This window comes from Hemitrygon akajei, unplaced genomic scaffold (assembly GCF_048418815.1).
Source record: "Hemitrygon akajei unplaced genomic scaffold, sHemAka1.3 Scf000038, whole genome shotgun sequence".
Lineage (NCBI taxonomy): Eukaryota > Metazoa > Chordata > Chondrichthyes > Myliobatiformes > Dasyatidae > Hemitrygon > Hemitrygon akajei.
In genome coordinates this window covers 678,659-694,924 of record NW_027331924.1, presented here as the reverse complement: position 1 = coordinate 694,924, position 16,266 = coordinate 678,659, and positions in this window count along the sequence as shown.

The window sequence follows — 16,266 nt, the reverse complement described above, 5'->3', positions numbered from 1 at the left end:
CAAGAAGAACAAGTGAAGCGTAAATATTGGACATCTGGTCCACTGCTGGAAGTGAACACGAAAAGAAGCTGCCGGGAACTCGCCATATTATCTCATGTTTGGGCTCGAGACGATGTTGCCCATTGACCTTTGTTTTGGGACTGTGGAGGAAGAAATACCACCGAGCAGGTGGAGTCAACACACTCGGCATTTGGTTCATAGTAATAATTTACACGAAATGAAGCTACAAGGCACTCGCCGTATTATCTGATGTCTGGCTGCGAGGCGAGGTTGCCCACTGGCCTTTTTTGGGGGACTGGCGAGGCCAACCTACGACTGAAGACTTATCTGAAGTTTGCGTCTGATAGGAGAAGGAGACTGAAAAAGGCTTATGAATTAGCTGAGGTCGCGACTGCCAAGCAGAATCAAGGAAATAAGTGGAGTTATGATCAAAAGGTTCGGTTCTGCCAACTCATGCCAAGAGACCGATTCATCATAAGGAATTCGGGGCTACCTGGGAAGCAAACGTACCAGTTTCCCGGGTGAAACTAGTGGATGGGACTCATCCTGTCAGGATTCTCCAGAGGAACCGCAATCTGCCTCTGGGACGAGAGGCGCTGGTTGACCCGAAGCCGACATTCAGCATACTCCTAATAAGAGGACTCAGCGGCGACGCGGGGCGACGGAAGAGCCAACAGCAGGGGAGATCAGACCGGCCCCCGCCCCTGAATACGATACGAACTCTGAGGGTGAGGAAATGGGGGTTTGATATTTGCTGCCTTTTGCAATCTCCGCAGTGATTGAGGAAGAGACTCCTAACCGTTCTCAAGCTATCGGATGAAAGCGGGGGCGGGGGCGGGGTGGTATCTATCTGTGTATAAACTGGGTTTCAACTTGTCCCTACAAGGGGTGAAGCGGGGCTCAACCAAGGGATAGTGGGGTCCGAGTTGCCGGAGGGCAGGACTGATAGACCGGCGAAGGCCTCGCCATGTAGACCAGAAGTATCGCTAGGAATGTCTGAACCTGAAGAAGTAGATGAGGGGGTAAAGAGGTATCAAAGAATGAGGAGACCACTGGATAGGTTGTCCTATGCAACACCGGGGCAACAGAGTGTGACACCTGTCGCCTTTGGGAGCTACATCACTGACTTTTACACCTGAGTTGGAATTTGTGTTTTGTATGAAGTGTTGGTAAATTATCTTAATGTCATGAGGACATGCCTGCATTTGGTGGAGGAGAGTTTAACACCCTCGGAAAGGTTTCGCCGCTAATGTAATGGTCTCTCTGTAGAAGGACTGTTTGGATTATGGTTGGAGATATCGGGTGTTTCGGAATGCGAGCCGTCAAGGACGGGAGGGTGTTTCCGCGCAGTGTGCCTGACACCACTGTGAACTGGGTCCTTTGTTCCTCGGCAGATGAAGAGGGAAGACGCCGGACCGGAGTCAAGATCCGACGAAGGCCGGGGAGATCGAAAGAGGATCGCCGATGGAGAACCCGTGAGCTGCAACTTACGCACATTAGTCTGTTTCGTTAAAACGGGCCTCTTTCTTTCTTTTTTAATTTTTTTTGCTGCATCTTCACTAACTCTGTGGCCAAATTAAGAATTATAAAGCTAAATCGTTTTATTGTGTGCGGTGTACTGTCTGTTATATCGTGGTGCTAATTTGTAACACGGTAACAATTCACGCAGCATCCACACGAACAGGCGGACTGTCATCACAATCTCATCCGCTTGTCAGTTTTCCCTGGACTGACGCAGCCGGCAGATCGTGAGGGTTAAATTAGCATAATAGTAGATGTAATCCGTCTACACAGTCTCAACATAAAACAAGTAGCATGGGATCTTCTTTTGCCATTTCCACCTGGTGTAAGGGGGATGCATTCCGAAAATTCAAATGTTCCCCGAGACAGGATCACACCTACCGTTAAATTCAATACGAATAAATGAAAAATTACTCCTGCAGAGCCAAAACTGAACCATGTGACTTGAGCAAACGGCCGTACATTACCGAATGGTTCAAATTCTCCGATTCTATCTTACAAATGGCTAGTTATGAAACGTAGCGTTGGAATATTGATAATGGTAACGAAGGAGAACGCCACCTTTGGACATGAAAAGTTTATCAAATACGTAGAATCGCAGGTCTTTCTTTTTTTGGTGTTAATTGAACAAAATTCTGCGGACTCCGGGCTGATACCGGTGGACGGGAAGAAGGGGAATCCCACACCATTGTTCAAAAACGGATGTAGGCCAAAGGATTTGGGCCAGTTGCTTTAAGGTCTGCAGTTGGGAAAATACTTGAAGCTATCTATAAAGAAGAAACTGAAATAAATTGATCCATCAGGCAGACTGAGCATGGATTTAGCGAAGGCGGGCTCTGTTTGCTAAACTTACCGTAGTTCTGTGAGTCGGTAACGAGGGCAGTGGCATTGAGGGCACAGATGGACGTTATTTACTTGGATTTCCGGAAGGACATCGATAAGGTGGCGGATTAAAGACTTTTCCATGGATCAGGATTCACAGAGTTGGGGCCGATGTATCAGCGTAGATAGAGGATTGGTTGACTAATAGAAAGCAGAGAGATGAAGTTCATGGCTATTTCTCTGGAAATCAATGGTGAGCGTTGTTGCACAAGGGACGGTGCAGGCCCCGCAGCTGTTCTCTGCCCAGTGAAGTACTTCAGTGAATATATTTAAGGCAGGTTGGAGAGATGTTTGCATGGAAGGGGAATTGAGGGTTACGTGGAAAAGGCAGGAGATGGAGATGAGTCCACAGTCAGATCAGCCACGATCTTGTTGAATGACTCAGAGGGCTCGACGGGTCGGATGGCCGACTGACGCTCCTATTTCTTATGTTCTCATGTTGTTTGTCTTGTCATGCAGATATAATGAAACTATTGTATGTTTCTTATGGTGGGAGAGACTAACGCCAGGGGGGTGTCCTTTTAGAATGATAAGGATGAACCTATTTGACCAGCGAGTGGGGAATCTGTGAAATTTCCACGGGAAGTTGTGGAGGCCAATTCATTCTGTATGTCGAAGACTCAGCTTGACAGATTCTTCATTGGTTGTGCGTGAAGAGAAGGTAAGGATTTGGCGCTGAAAGGTATTTTAGATCAGCCATGATGACATGGAAGAGTGGACTCTATGGGCAAAATGGCCGAACCCTCCTCCTAAATCTTATGTTTCATTGTCTTAAAATTGAGACTTGAGAAAGAGCACAAGTGGTGAAAACTTCTTCATCCACAACCATATTGAAGTGACATTTGAACGCATATATAACATGAGTTCTCATTTGCTGATGTAAGATGTAAAGTCCTGTTTGTCCAAAATCAACTGGAAAGATCACCGGAAGAGCTGCCTTGTTGTTGTTCATGTGGAGTCCCGTTTGTTTCTAAAGGTACAAGCAGCGACGTAGACGCGATGCACGGTAATCCCTCTTTCATTGGACAACAAAACTGGCCATACAGTGTTTTTATTTAGATATAATCAAGGAGTGAAATTTTCCAAAAAAATATGTATCAGTGGCATATTCTGGAATCAAATAACGTTGGACTATAGACAGCAAAAACTGCCCCGACATGATTTATTGGAGGCCTGGGACATCCCACACAGAGGAACAGCGCGACTGGAAATTATTGTCATTTTCCGTCGCTTTGTTGTGGCGGGTATCAATTCATTGGACTTAAATGCAAAGTGTCTTAAATGCAGTATGAGACATCGCCTACGGATACATCACCGCTTTTAGACGTCATTTGCCTTCCCACAAGAGACACTCTGAGCCGTTTAAAATTTGCATGATGAAAAAGAGCAAAATGCTGTGAACAATGCATGAAGATCACACTGCTGCAAGATATGGTACAAATTGTCAGTGGAAAGGGGGTAAATGGATTGATATGTCAGTGGGAGAAATCAGAGTGCGTCCTGTTAAACAGTGCAATCCTATGCAAAAGAAAAATGGTTTTAATCTCTCTATTTTCCAGATAGGTTTATGAATCAGACTACTTACACTAATGCAACACCCACAAAATGCTGAACGAACTCAACAGGCCAGGCAGCATCTTCAGGAAGAAGTACAGGCGATGTTTCGGGTCGAGACCCTTCGTCAGTTGGTCCTTGGCAGAAACGGGTGAACCTATTCTGGGGAACAAGGAAATAACAGACGGGTTGAACAAATACTTTGGATCTGTCTTCAATAGGGAAGACACAGACAACCTCCCAGATGTCATAGTCGACAGAGAACCTAGGATAACGGAGGAACTAATGGAAATTCACATTAGGCAGAAAATGGTGTTGGGTAGACTGATGGGGCTGAAGGCTGACAAATCCCCAGGGCCTGATGGTCTGCATCCCAGAGTACTTAAGGAGGTCGCTCTAGAAATCGTGCACGCATTGGTAATCATTTTCCAATGTTCCATAGATTCAGGATCAGTTGCTGCAGATTGGAGGGTAACTAATGTTGTCCCACTTTTTAAGAAAGGAGGGAGAGAGAAAACAGGGAAAAATAGACCAGTTAGCCTGACATCAGTGGTGGGGAAGATGCTGGAGTCAATTATAAAAGATGAAATAGCGGCACATTTGGATATCAGTAACAGGATCGGTCCGAGTCAGCATGGATTTACGAAGGGGAAATCATGCTTGACTAATCTTCTGGGATTTTTCTGAGGATGTAATTATGAAAATGGACAAGGGAGAGCCAGTGGATGTGGTGTACCTGGACATTCAGAAAGCCTTTCACAAGGTCCGAAATAGGAGATTTGTGGCTAACATTAGAGTACATGGTATTGGGGTAGGGTATTAACATGGATAGAAAATTGGGTGGTAGACAGGAAACAAAGAGTAGGGATTAACGGGTCCATTTCAGAATGGCAGGCAGTTACTACTGAGATATCGCAAAGCTCGGTGCTGGGACCGCAGTTATTAACAATATATATTAATCATTTAGATGATGGGATTAAAAGTAACATTAGCACATTTGCAGATGACACAAAGCTGGGTGGCAGTGTGAAATATAAGGAGGATGTTTGGAGAATGCAGGGTGACTTGGACAGGTTGGGTGAGTGTGCAGATGCATGGCAGATGCAGTTTAATGTGGATAAATGTGAGGTTATCCACCTTGGTGGCAAGAACAGGAAGGCAGATTACTATCTGAATGGTGTCAAGTGAGGAAAAGGGGAATTACAACGAGATCTAGGTGCCTTGATCATCAGTCACTGAAAGTATGCATGCAGGTACAGCAGGCAGTGAAGAAAGCAAATGGCATGTTGGCCTTCATAACAAGGAGAGTTGAGTATAGGAGCAAAGAGGTCCTTCTGTAGTTGTACAGGGTCCTATTGGGACCACACCTAATGTATTGCGTTCAGTTTTGGTCTGCAAATTTGTGGAAGGACATTCTTGCTATTGACAGTGCAGCGTAGGTTCACGAGGTTGATTCGCGGGATGGCGGAACTGTCACATGTTGAAAGATTGGAGCGACTGGGCTTGTATACACTGGAATTTAGAAGGGTGAGAGGGGATCTGAATGAAGCATATAAGATTATTAAGGGGTTGGACACGCTAGAGGCAGGAAACATGTTCCCGATATTGGGGGAGTCCAGAACCAGAGGCCAGAATTTGAGATTAAGGTGTAGGCCATTTAGAACAGAGTTGAGGAAACACTTTTCCCCCCAGAGAGTTGTGGATCTAAGGAATGCACTGCCTCAGAAGGCAGTGGAGGCCAATTCTCTAGATGTTTTCAAGAAGGAATTAGAGTACTTAAAGATAGCGGAATCAAGGGATATGGGGAGAAGGCAGGAACGGGGTACTGATTGTGGATGATCAGCCATGATTACATTGAATGACGGTGCTGGCTCGAAGGGCCGAATTGCCTACTCCTGCACCTATTGTCTATTGTCAGGACTAATTGAAAAAAATAGATAGTAAGAGATTTGAAAGTGGGACCGGGATGGGGAGATTCGAAATGATAGGAGAAGACAGAAGGGGGAGGGATGAAGCTAAGAGCTGGAACGTTGATTGGCAAAAAGGATGCAGAGGATTCCTTGTGTTTGTGTCCTTACATTAATCACGGATTATCCCGCTAACCTCATACCAGTTTAGATGTTAAGATTACCTTCAAGATACATTACTAATCTAATGATTACTAATCTAATCGTATACTAAGTTATTTCTCATTCAATTTGACCATTGCTGCGGCACCAAACCAAGCTGCGAACAAGCCGAGTTGTGAACATTTTCCTTGCGAGAAAGGATTATTGAATTGAACAACCAAACTAAAAGCCCTTCCGTAACCTTAGAACCTCAATCGGCTTGGCCTGTTGTTACAATTCAGAATTATCTGGGGTGATAGAGCACGTTGTGAAACTATTGAAACTAAGAATTATTTTATCTGAAACGCACAAATTCTATGTAATACTGGAAGAGTGTACAACGTTGTGGTTTGAACGAGTGAGTAAACAAAATTTAACGTAATCCTTATTTTGCGATTTTTGTATGCTGAGGGAGCAATCTTCATTGCACGATGACGAAATCCATATAAATGAAAACCAATATGAAGTGTTTGTTCAGTGGACTGTCACTGATGTGACTAAACACGTGATACGATTAATTGTCAGAGTCCACTTTTCTGTACTGTATAAGAGCTTGTAAAGCAACCAACAGTAGATATCGGCAGCTGGACTATTTTCAACTGATAACAAATTCACACAGAAAATGGGATATCCAGCAATTTTCTACATCGCGAGTATTTACTATCCTGTACTGGCAGCGATTGGTATCCCTGGTAAGAAACTGGAATTGGTTACTACTGTATGTGTGTGTTCTGTTCTTGTAGCATTTGTTACAGATGATGCCTCATCTGATGAGTGTTTTAAGCCGTTCAGGGGAAAGTATATATTTTATTTTCTGATTTTGCTCTGGAATTTTGCTCTCGGTTCTTACGTCCAATATGTCTGTCAATATTAACAATTAATCGAGCGTTAATATTGACCACGTTGTAGCATTGTACCTTATCCAACATTCCATCTTTACATGCGCGTACATTGCTAAATCTGTTTCTGCATCAATATAAAAACTCAAACGTTTACTGAAATGAAAAGAATATTGAGCATCGCTGTTGCTCTCTCAGCGAGATCCGCAGGTTCCTGGAAATGTACAGAATTTTTTCCCCCTCTCAGTCTTAAAGCAACAAAAGATTTTTTTTCTCTATTTATTTGTCTGAAGGTTTTTGAAATTGCCAGATTAACCTGAAAGACCTTTCCTTTATACCGTGTTCTTCTTTGCCCAGTTTTAGTTTGGATAAGATTATTTAATTTGTTTCATCCGCCTCACAAGATGAGGGAGTATAAATTTTTATGCTGCGTCTCCATCGGGACGTACGAGGTTGTAGTTTATTTCCCACCGGTACATCGAAACGTGTATTGCTGTCCCTCTGCTGTCCCTCCACTCTTACTTTCGAAGGGACAGTCTCCCGGAGTACATTTTATTCCCACGATATATAAAACCTTAAGCATTCTCCTTACAATGATGGGTCTGTCCAGATGAGTGAGTCGATAAGCCGCCCGCTGGAAATTACGCTGTCAGCTGGAAAGCTGGGGCTCAACTGTTACTCGGTACGTCGTTACCAGCCAATCGGAGGACAGTGACGGAGCCCGTACCGACAACATTTCCACTCTCCGAATCGAAACCTGTCTGACCCGGCATGGGATCAGATGTTTGAGGTTCACTCAATCCGATTCAGCACATTTCAATGCAAGCACTTCAAGTGAAACTGATCAGGGTTTCCGCCCATGAACCCAACTCTTCTTTGCTTCCTTGCAGCAACTTTAGTGGCGATTGTGATCCTGTCTCTGGGAAACTGCGGACTCTCTAAATGCATCTCCCGTTACCTGGTGGGAATGGCGGCAGCTGATTTACTGGGTGTTATTTTTGCTGTTGTACTCGATCAGATCAATAATATTTATATTTATGCTTTTCCTTTGCTCATTACACCGGTTTGCGCCGTGACGCTTGCCCTGAGGCTCGCAACCATGGACTGTTCTGTTTGGCTCACGGTGGCTTTCACGTTCGATCGCTGCGTTGCAATCTGCAGTCAAAAGCTGCGGGAACGATACTGCACCGAGAGGACAGCGACTATTGTGATAGTCATTGTGGGTTTAGGAAGTTGTGCGAAGGGTGTTCCATCATACTTTGAGGTAGAACCTTACCTTATCATTGATAACATACCCTGGCGATGCATTTTGAAAATGGATTCCCTTACTTTACCAGCGTGGAGAGCATACCAGCTGTTTAACACCTTCACTACACCTTTATTGCCGATCGGTTTGATTCTACTTTTTAATGCTTTAACCGTCAGTCATATTATCGCGGCAAACAGAGTTCGTCGGGGGCTCAGGAACAGCAGAGAGAAAAAGAATGATCCAGAGGTGGAGAACCGGAGAAAGTCAATAATTTTGTTGTTCGCTCTATCAGCAAATTTCATACTGTTGTGGATCCCCTTTATTGTATATACTATGAACTGGCAAGTTCAGAATTACTTTTACACTGACAGATATTTGAATACCCCGCCATATATCCTGCAACAGTTTGGGTTCATGTTGCAGTTTCTGTCCACCTGCACCAACACGTGTATCTACACTCTGTCACAGAGGAAATTCAGGGAGCAGCTGAAGGGTGGAGTCAAATATTTGGCAACGTTAAATGGTCGGCTCTGTAACTAAAACGCAAATCAAATCGTAAGTGTTGACGGCAGTTCAAATTTATTTCTATGTAATTTATATGTCTGATAAATATGCCTATATTCCTGCAGTCAGGTGAACAAATGTTATCAGTTTGTCTGTTCCAGTAAAGTCAGCAAATTTAATTCAATTTAACAAACAGCAAAAAGACGGTGATATGATCGCTACATTAGCAGAACTTGCAATGAAAATCTTGGACTAATGTCAGAATCTGGGCCAAGGAACTATGTGAAGCTAGTATGATTTTTCTCACATTGGTAGAGTTATTTTCTAATTCACTGGGTATGGATCATCCCAGGGATTTGACTGACAACTGGAGAAATATGCCTGAAACCTGGAAAACTGGTGTCAGTTAGTGTGAACCTGGATACCTACAATTGCCATGGTACAAGTGCAAAATATGTGACGACTGGATTTTCATCCAGAAAGCGCGCGTCCCCTTCCAAAGCGAAAGTTTAAAACCACGACGCCCCGTATGACCGATTAATGAACATGCTGTGAGCATATTGTGTGGGGAATGGGGCTGTGGTGTGACAAACTGTGCTTCCCACACTCTCTCGAGTGCAGTTGTCAAAGGCTGCAGGGAAAATGCGGGGAATGGGGCTGTGGTGTGACAAACTGTGCTTCCCACCCTCTCTCGAGTGCGGTTGTCAAAGGCTGCAGGGAAAATGCGGGGAATGGGGCTGAGAGGATCAATAAATCAAACATGATGGAATTCTGCAGGAATGTAGTATTGAAACGTTATACACAAGTGTGGCTTCGCTTGGAGAATTGCGAACAGCTTTGGACCCCTTATGTCATATGTGTCGGATGTGCTGAAAATGAAAAGGTCCCAAAGATGGTACACGGAAATGATTCTTCCAGGATTGAATGGATTGCCACATGAAGAGCGTGGATGTCACTGCCCTGTATTCACTAGAATTCAGAAGAATCAGGGATGACCTTTTGGAAACCTATCGAATGGTGGAAGGCCTTGATGGTGGATGTGGAGAGGATGTGTTCTATGGTGAAATAGTTTAAACCACAGAAGACAGCCTCAGGCAATAGGGACGTTCTTTAAGTACGGAGATGAGGTGGAATTTGTTCAGCAAGAGAATGGTGATCCTATGGAAATCTTTCCCTCAGAAAGTTGTGGAGGCCAAGTCTTTTCTACAATATATTTAAGGCAGAGGTAGATAGTGTCTTCGTTGGTCAGGGCATGAAGGGATACGGATCTTTTCTGTCAGTAGAATGGATCTGAGAGGAAAAGCTCAGGTGAGAAGTAAACTCAGCTGGTGCAGAGAGGATGACTGAAGTACTGAATGAAGAGAGTGCAGCGGCTTGTGCAGTAGAAGAGGGCCGAGTCCGTTTCAGAATGGAGGAGGAGTGGGGATGGATTTCACAGAAAGGGACGTTGTTCAGGTGAAGCCACTGGCGAGAAATATAGCACCTGGACGTGTTTCCATTTGCCTATGCAGACATGAAACAACGTTACAGCGGGAAGCTATAGTCATCCGTTCATCGAGGGAAAATGATCGGTATGGAATTTCATCCCTATCCAGTTTTGCACAATAACTGTACATTTTCTTGTAATTTCAACGCCAACTTGGATTTTCTTTTTCAGTTAATTGTCCTCGTAATTTCAATGCCCACTCTGCACAAGCGTTGAATCTAACATCTTGTGCGCAAAAATGTTAAGAAATTAAACTTTTAAAATATTTTTGCGTATTTGATAACCATATAACTATATGGCACGTAAACAGGCCATCTCGGCCCTTCTAGTCCGTGCCGAACGCTTACTCTCACCTGGTCTCACCGACCTGCACTCAGCCCATAACCCTCCAATCCTTTCCTGTCCATATACCTATCCAATTTTACTTTAAATGACAATATCAAACCTGCTCTACCACTTCTACTGGAAGCTCATTCCACACAGCTACCACTCTCTGAGTAAAGAAATCCCCCCTCGTGTTATCCTTAAACTTTTGCCCCGTAACTCTTAACTCATGTCCTCCTGTATCAATCTCCCCTACTCTCAATGGAAATAAACCTATCCACATCAACTCTATCTATCCCCCTCATATTTTAAGTACCTCTATCAAGTCCCCCCTCAACTTTCTACGCTCCAAAGAATGAAGATCTAACTTGTTCAACCTTTCTCTGTAACTTAGGTGCTGAAACACAGGTAACATTCTAGTATATCTTCTCTGTACTTTCTCTATTTTGTTGACGGCTTTCCTATAATTCGGTGACCAGAACTGTACACAATACTCCAAATTCGGCCTTACCAAGGCCTTGTACAATTTTAACATTACATCCTAACTCCTATACTCAATGCTCTGATTTATAAAGGCCAGCATACCAAAACTTTTTCACAACCCTATCCACATGAGATTCCACCTTCCGGGAATCTGAAGGTGCACCATTCTTCCTAGATCACTCTGTTCTACTGCTTTCTTCAATGCCCTACCATTTACCATGTATGTCCTATTTTGATTATTCGTACCAAAATGTAGTACCTCAAACTTATCAGCATTAAACTCCTACTGCCATCGTTCAGCCCACTCTTCTAACTGGCCTAAATCTCTCTGCAAGCTTTGAAAGCCTACTTCATTATCCACAACGCCACCTATCTTAGTATCATCTGCATACTTACTAATCAAATTTACCACCCCATTATCCAGATCATTGATGTATATGATAAACAGCATTGGGCCCAGTACAGATCCCTGAGACGCACCACTAGTCACCGGCCGCCAGCCTGACAAGCAGGTATCCACCACTACTCTCTGGCATCTCCCTTCCAGCCACTGCTGAATCCATTTAACGACTTCAATATTAATACCTAACGAATGAACCTTCCTAACTAACCTTCCACGTGGAACCTTGTCAAAGGCCTTACTGAAGTCCATAAAGACAACATCCACTGATTTACCCTCGTCAACTTTCCTCGTAAACTCTTCAAAAAATTCAATAGGTTTTGTCAAACATGACCTTCCACGCACAAATCCATGTTAACTGTTCCTAATCAGACACTGTGTATCCAGATAATTATGTATGCCATCTCTAAGAATACTTTCCATTAATTTAACCATCACTGACGCCTAGCTTACAGGCCTATAATTGCTAGCTTTACTCTTAGAACCCTTTTTAAACAATGGGACAACATGAGCATTACGCCAATCCTCCGGCACCATCCCCGTTTCTAATAACATTTAAAATATTTCTGTCAGATCCTCTGCTATTTCTACACCAACTTCACTCAAGATCCTAGGGAATATCCTGTCAGGATCCGGAGATTTATCCACTTATATATTCCTTAAAAGCGCCAGTACTTCCTCCTCTTTAATCGTCATCGTTTCCTTAACTTCCCTACTTGTTTCCCCTACCTTACACAATTCAATATCCTTCTCAATATCCCCTATCTCTTTTGGCTCCACACATAGCCGTCCGCTCTGATTCTCTAAGGGAACATTTTTATCCCTCACTATCCTTTTGCTATTAATATAACAGCAGAAGTCGTTTGGATTTATTTTCACCTTACTTGCCAAAGTAACCTCGTATCTTCTTTTAGCTTTTCTAATTTATTTCCTAAGATTCTTTTTACATTCTTTATATTCCTGGAGCACCTCATTTACTCCATGCTGCTTATATTTATTGCAGATATCTCTCTTTTTCCGAACCAACTTTCCAATATCCCTTGAAAACCATGGCTCTTTCAAACTTTTAACCCTTCCTTTCAAGCTAAGAGGAGCATAAAGATTATGCTCCCAAACACGTACCTCCGTCACCTGACCTATCTCATTCCCTAGCAGGAGATCCAACACTGCCCCTTCTGTAGTTGGTACCTTTATGTATTGCTGCAAAACACTGTCCTGTACACATATTACAAACTCCAAACCATCCAGCCCTTTTAGAGTATGGGATTCCCAGCCTATGAGCGGAAAATTAAAATCTCCCACAATCACAACTTTGTGCTTACTACAAATATCTGCTATCTCCTTACAAATTTGTTCCTCCAATTCTCGCTCCCCATTAGGTGGTCTATAATACACCCCTATAAGTATTACTACGCCTTTCCCATTCCTCAGTTCCACCCAAATAGTCTCCCGAGACGAGCACTCTAATCTATCCTGCCAGCGCACCGCTGTAATATCTTCTCTGACAAGCAATGCAATACCTCTCCTCTTGTCCCTCCGATTCTATCACACCTGAAGCATCGAAATCCAGGAATATTTAGATGTCACTCACACCCCTCCTGCAACCATGTTTCACTAATAGCTACAACATCATATTTCCAGGTATCAATCCATGCTCTAAGCTCATCCACCTTTCTTACAATGCTCTTTCCATTAAAATAAATGCATTTAAGAAATTCTCCACCTCTTCCTCTCTGTTTATCTCTAACATTGCAAACAACTTTACTATATTCTTTTTCTTTCTTTTTCCATACATCTGTTCCTACACTCTGGTTCCACTCCCCGCTTCTATCCAGTTTAAATCCACTGGCGCCTCTCTAGCAAACCGACCAGCAAGAATATTTGTCCTCCTCCAGTTCAGATGTAAACCGTCCCGCCGGAACAGGTCCCACGTTCCCTGAAAAACTGCCCAATTATCTATAAATTTAAAGCGCTCCCTCCTGTACCGTGTCTTCAGCCACGTGTTGATCTGCACTATCTTACTACTTCTAAAACCGCCCGCACATGACACTGGTGGCAATCCTGAGATTGCTATCTTGGAGGTCCTGTCCTTTAACTTGACGCCTAACTCCCTAAACTCACCTTTCAGGACCTCCTCACACTTCCTACCCACGTCATTGGTCCCTACATGGACCACGACATCCGGCTGCTCACCCTCCTTCTTCAGAATACTGAGAACTCGATCCGAGATATCGCGGACCCTGGCACCAGGGAGGCAACAGACCATCCGGGATTCTCGATCTCTTCCACAGAACCTCCTATCTTCCCCCCTAAATATCGAATCCCCTATCACTTCTGCTCTCCTCTTTTCCCGCCTTCCCTTCTGAGCTGAGGGTCCAGTCTCGGTGCCAGAGACGCAACCACTGCAACTTGTCCCTGGTAAGTCGTCCCTACCAATAGTATCCAAAACAGTATACAGTACTTATTATTGATGGTAACTGCCGCAGGGGTGCTCTGCTCTTTCTGTCTAAGTCCCTTCCCTCTCCTGACAGTCACCCAGCTACCTGTCTCCTGACTCTTAGTGGTGACTATCTCCTTGTAACTCCTATTTATTTCTGTCTCTGCCTCCCGAATGATCCGAAGTTCATCAGGCTCCAGCTCTAGTTCCCTAACACGGTTTGTCAGGTGCTGCAGCTGGATGCACCTTTTGCAGGTGTAGTCATCAGGGACAATTGTGCTCGCCCTGACTTCCCACATACTGCAAACGGAACACTCAACTGCCCTAACTGCTGCCTCCATTACTTACTCCTAAGGCAATTAAATTAATTGAAGGAGCTTACCCGGCCTTACCTCACTTGGAGTAAAGCTCGTTCTCAGCCTCTGCTCGCTTTTTAATAAAAGCTCGTTCTCAGCCTCTGCTCTGCCTCACGTGCCGACTTACATGCGCTTGCGCAGTCTTGACCCGTTCAAGCCTCGTCTCTGCCTGTTGAGCCAAAGCCGTCCCACTCTGCCTCAGTCCACTCCGACGATGGCCGCTGTATATGGTGTTTTTTTTAAACTTTGGCGCGCTTCGTCACACGTCTGCGCATTCTAGCCCCTTTACCCCGATCACTTGAAAAAAGGCTTCTCTCCAAGGCTTCCCTCTCCGCCTCTCTCATCGATTTGAAAGTCCGTTGAAACATTCCTTTAACTTGACTCATGGGTTATGCCTGCCTTTTTGTTGGCTTTATGGAACAGTGCATGTTCCAAGTCTATACGGGTATCCGTCCCCCTCTTTTCCTTCGCTCCATCGACGACTGCATTGGCGCTGCCTCCTGCACGCATGCTGAGCTCGTTGACTTCATTAACTTTGCCTCCAACTTTCACCCTGCCCGCAAATTCACCTGGTCTATTTCTGATACCTCCCTCCCCTTTCTCGATCTTTCTGTCTCCATCTCTGGAGACGGCTTATCTACTGATATCTACTATAAGCCTACAGACTCTCACAGCTACCTGGACTATTCCTCTTTCCACCCTGTCTCTTGCAAAAATGCAATCCCCTTCTCACAATTCCTCCGTCTCCGCAGCATCTGCTCTCAGGATGAGGCCTTTCATTCCAGGATTCAACGTATAATTCTCCGTATCTTTTGTCAGATCCAACGGGATCCCCCTACCAAGCACATCTTTCCCTCCCCCCCCCCCCACTTTCTGCTTTCCGGAGGGATCGTTCCCTACGCGACTCCCTTGTCCATTCATCACCCCATCCCTTTCCACCGATCTCCCTCTTGGCACTTATCCTTGCAAGCAGAACAAGTGCTACACCTGCCCTTACACTTCCCTCACCACCCTTCAGGGCCCAGACAGTCCTTCCAGATGAGGCGACACTTCACCTGTGAGTCGGCCGGTGTGGTATACTGCGTCCGGTGCTCCCGGTGTGGTCTTTTATATATTGGGGAGACCTGACGCAGACTGGGCCACGGTTTCGCTGAACACCTACGCTCGGTCCGCCAGAGAAAGCAGGATCTCCCAGTGACCACACATTTTAATTCCACGTCCCATTCCCATTCTGATATGTCTATCCATGGTCTCCTCTGCTGTCAAGATGAAGCCACACTCAGGTTGGAGGAACAACCTTATATACCGGCTGGGTGGCCTCCAACCCGATGGCATGAACACTGACCTCTCTAACTTCTGTTATTGCCCCTCCTCCCCTTCTTACCCCATCCCTGACTTATTTAGTTTTTTTTCTCCCATCCCCTTTTTTTTCTTTCTCTCTCTGCCCATCTGTTTTCCATCTCCTTCTGGTGCTCCCCTACTCCTTTCTTTGTGCCTAGGCTTCCCGTCGCATGATCATATCCCTTCTCTAGCTCTGTATACCTTTTGCCAATCACCTTTCTGGCTCTAAGCTTCACTCCACCCCCTCCGGGCTTCTCTTATCATTTCGCATTTTCCCCTTCCCCTCCTACTTTCAAATCTCTTACTATCTTTCCTTTCAGTTAGTTCTGACGAAGGGTCTCGACCCGAAACGTCGACAGAGCTTCTTTCTATAGATGTTGCCTGACCTGTTGCGTTCCACCAGCATTTTGTGTGTGTTGCTTGAATTTCCAGCATCTGCAGATTTCCTCGTGTTTGCGGTTGAAATATTCCTCTCCTTTTTAAACCTTTGGCGCTCTACGTCACGCGCCTGCGTAGTCTAACCTCTTCTCGCCGAGATGCCTTTACGTCTTCACTCTCCGCCTCTTGCTTCGATTTAAAAAAACTTTGAACTTTGAACTTTGTTCTTGCTAAATGGTGTAAGGTGGAAGCAACTATTTTGTGAATTGTTCGAAAAGATTCTTGCTCTGGGATAATCTAATATGCATGTGGGGGAGTCGAGGGTTTGCAATGCACAAGGCTGGTTGATTCAGCGGGTGTGGGGTGCATACCTGAGGATTGGAGGGTAGCCAGTGCTGTTTAGC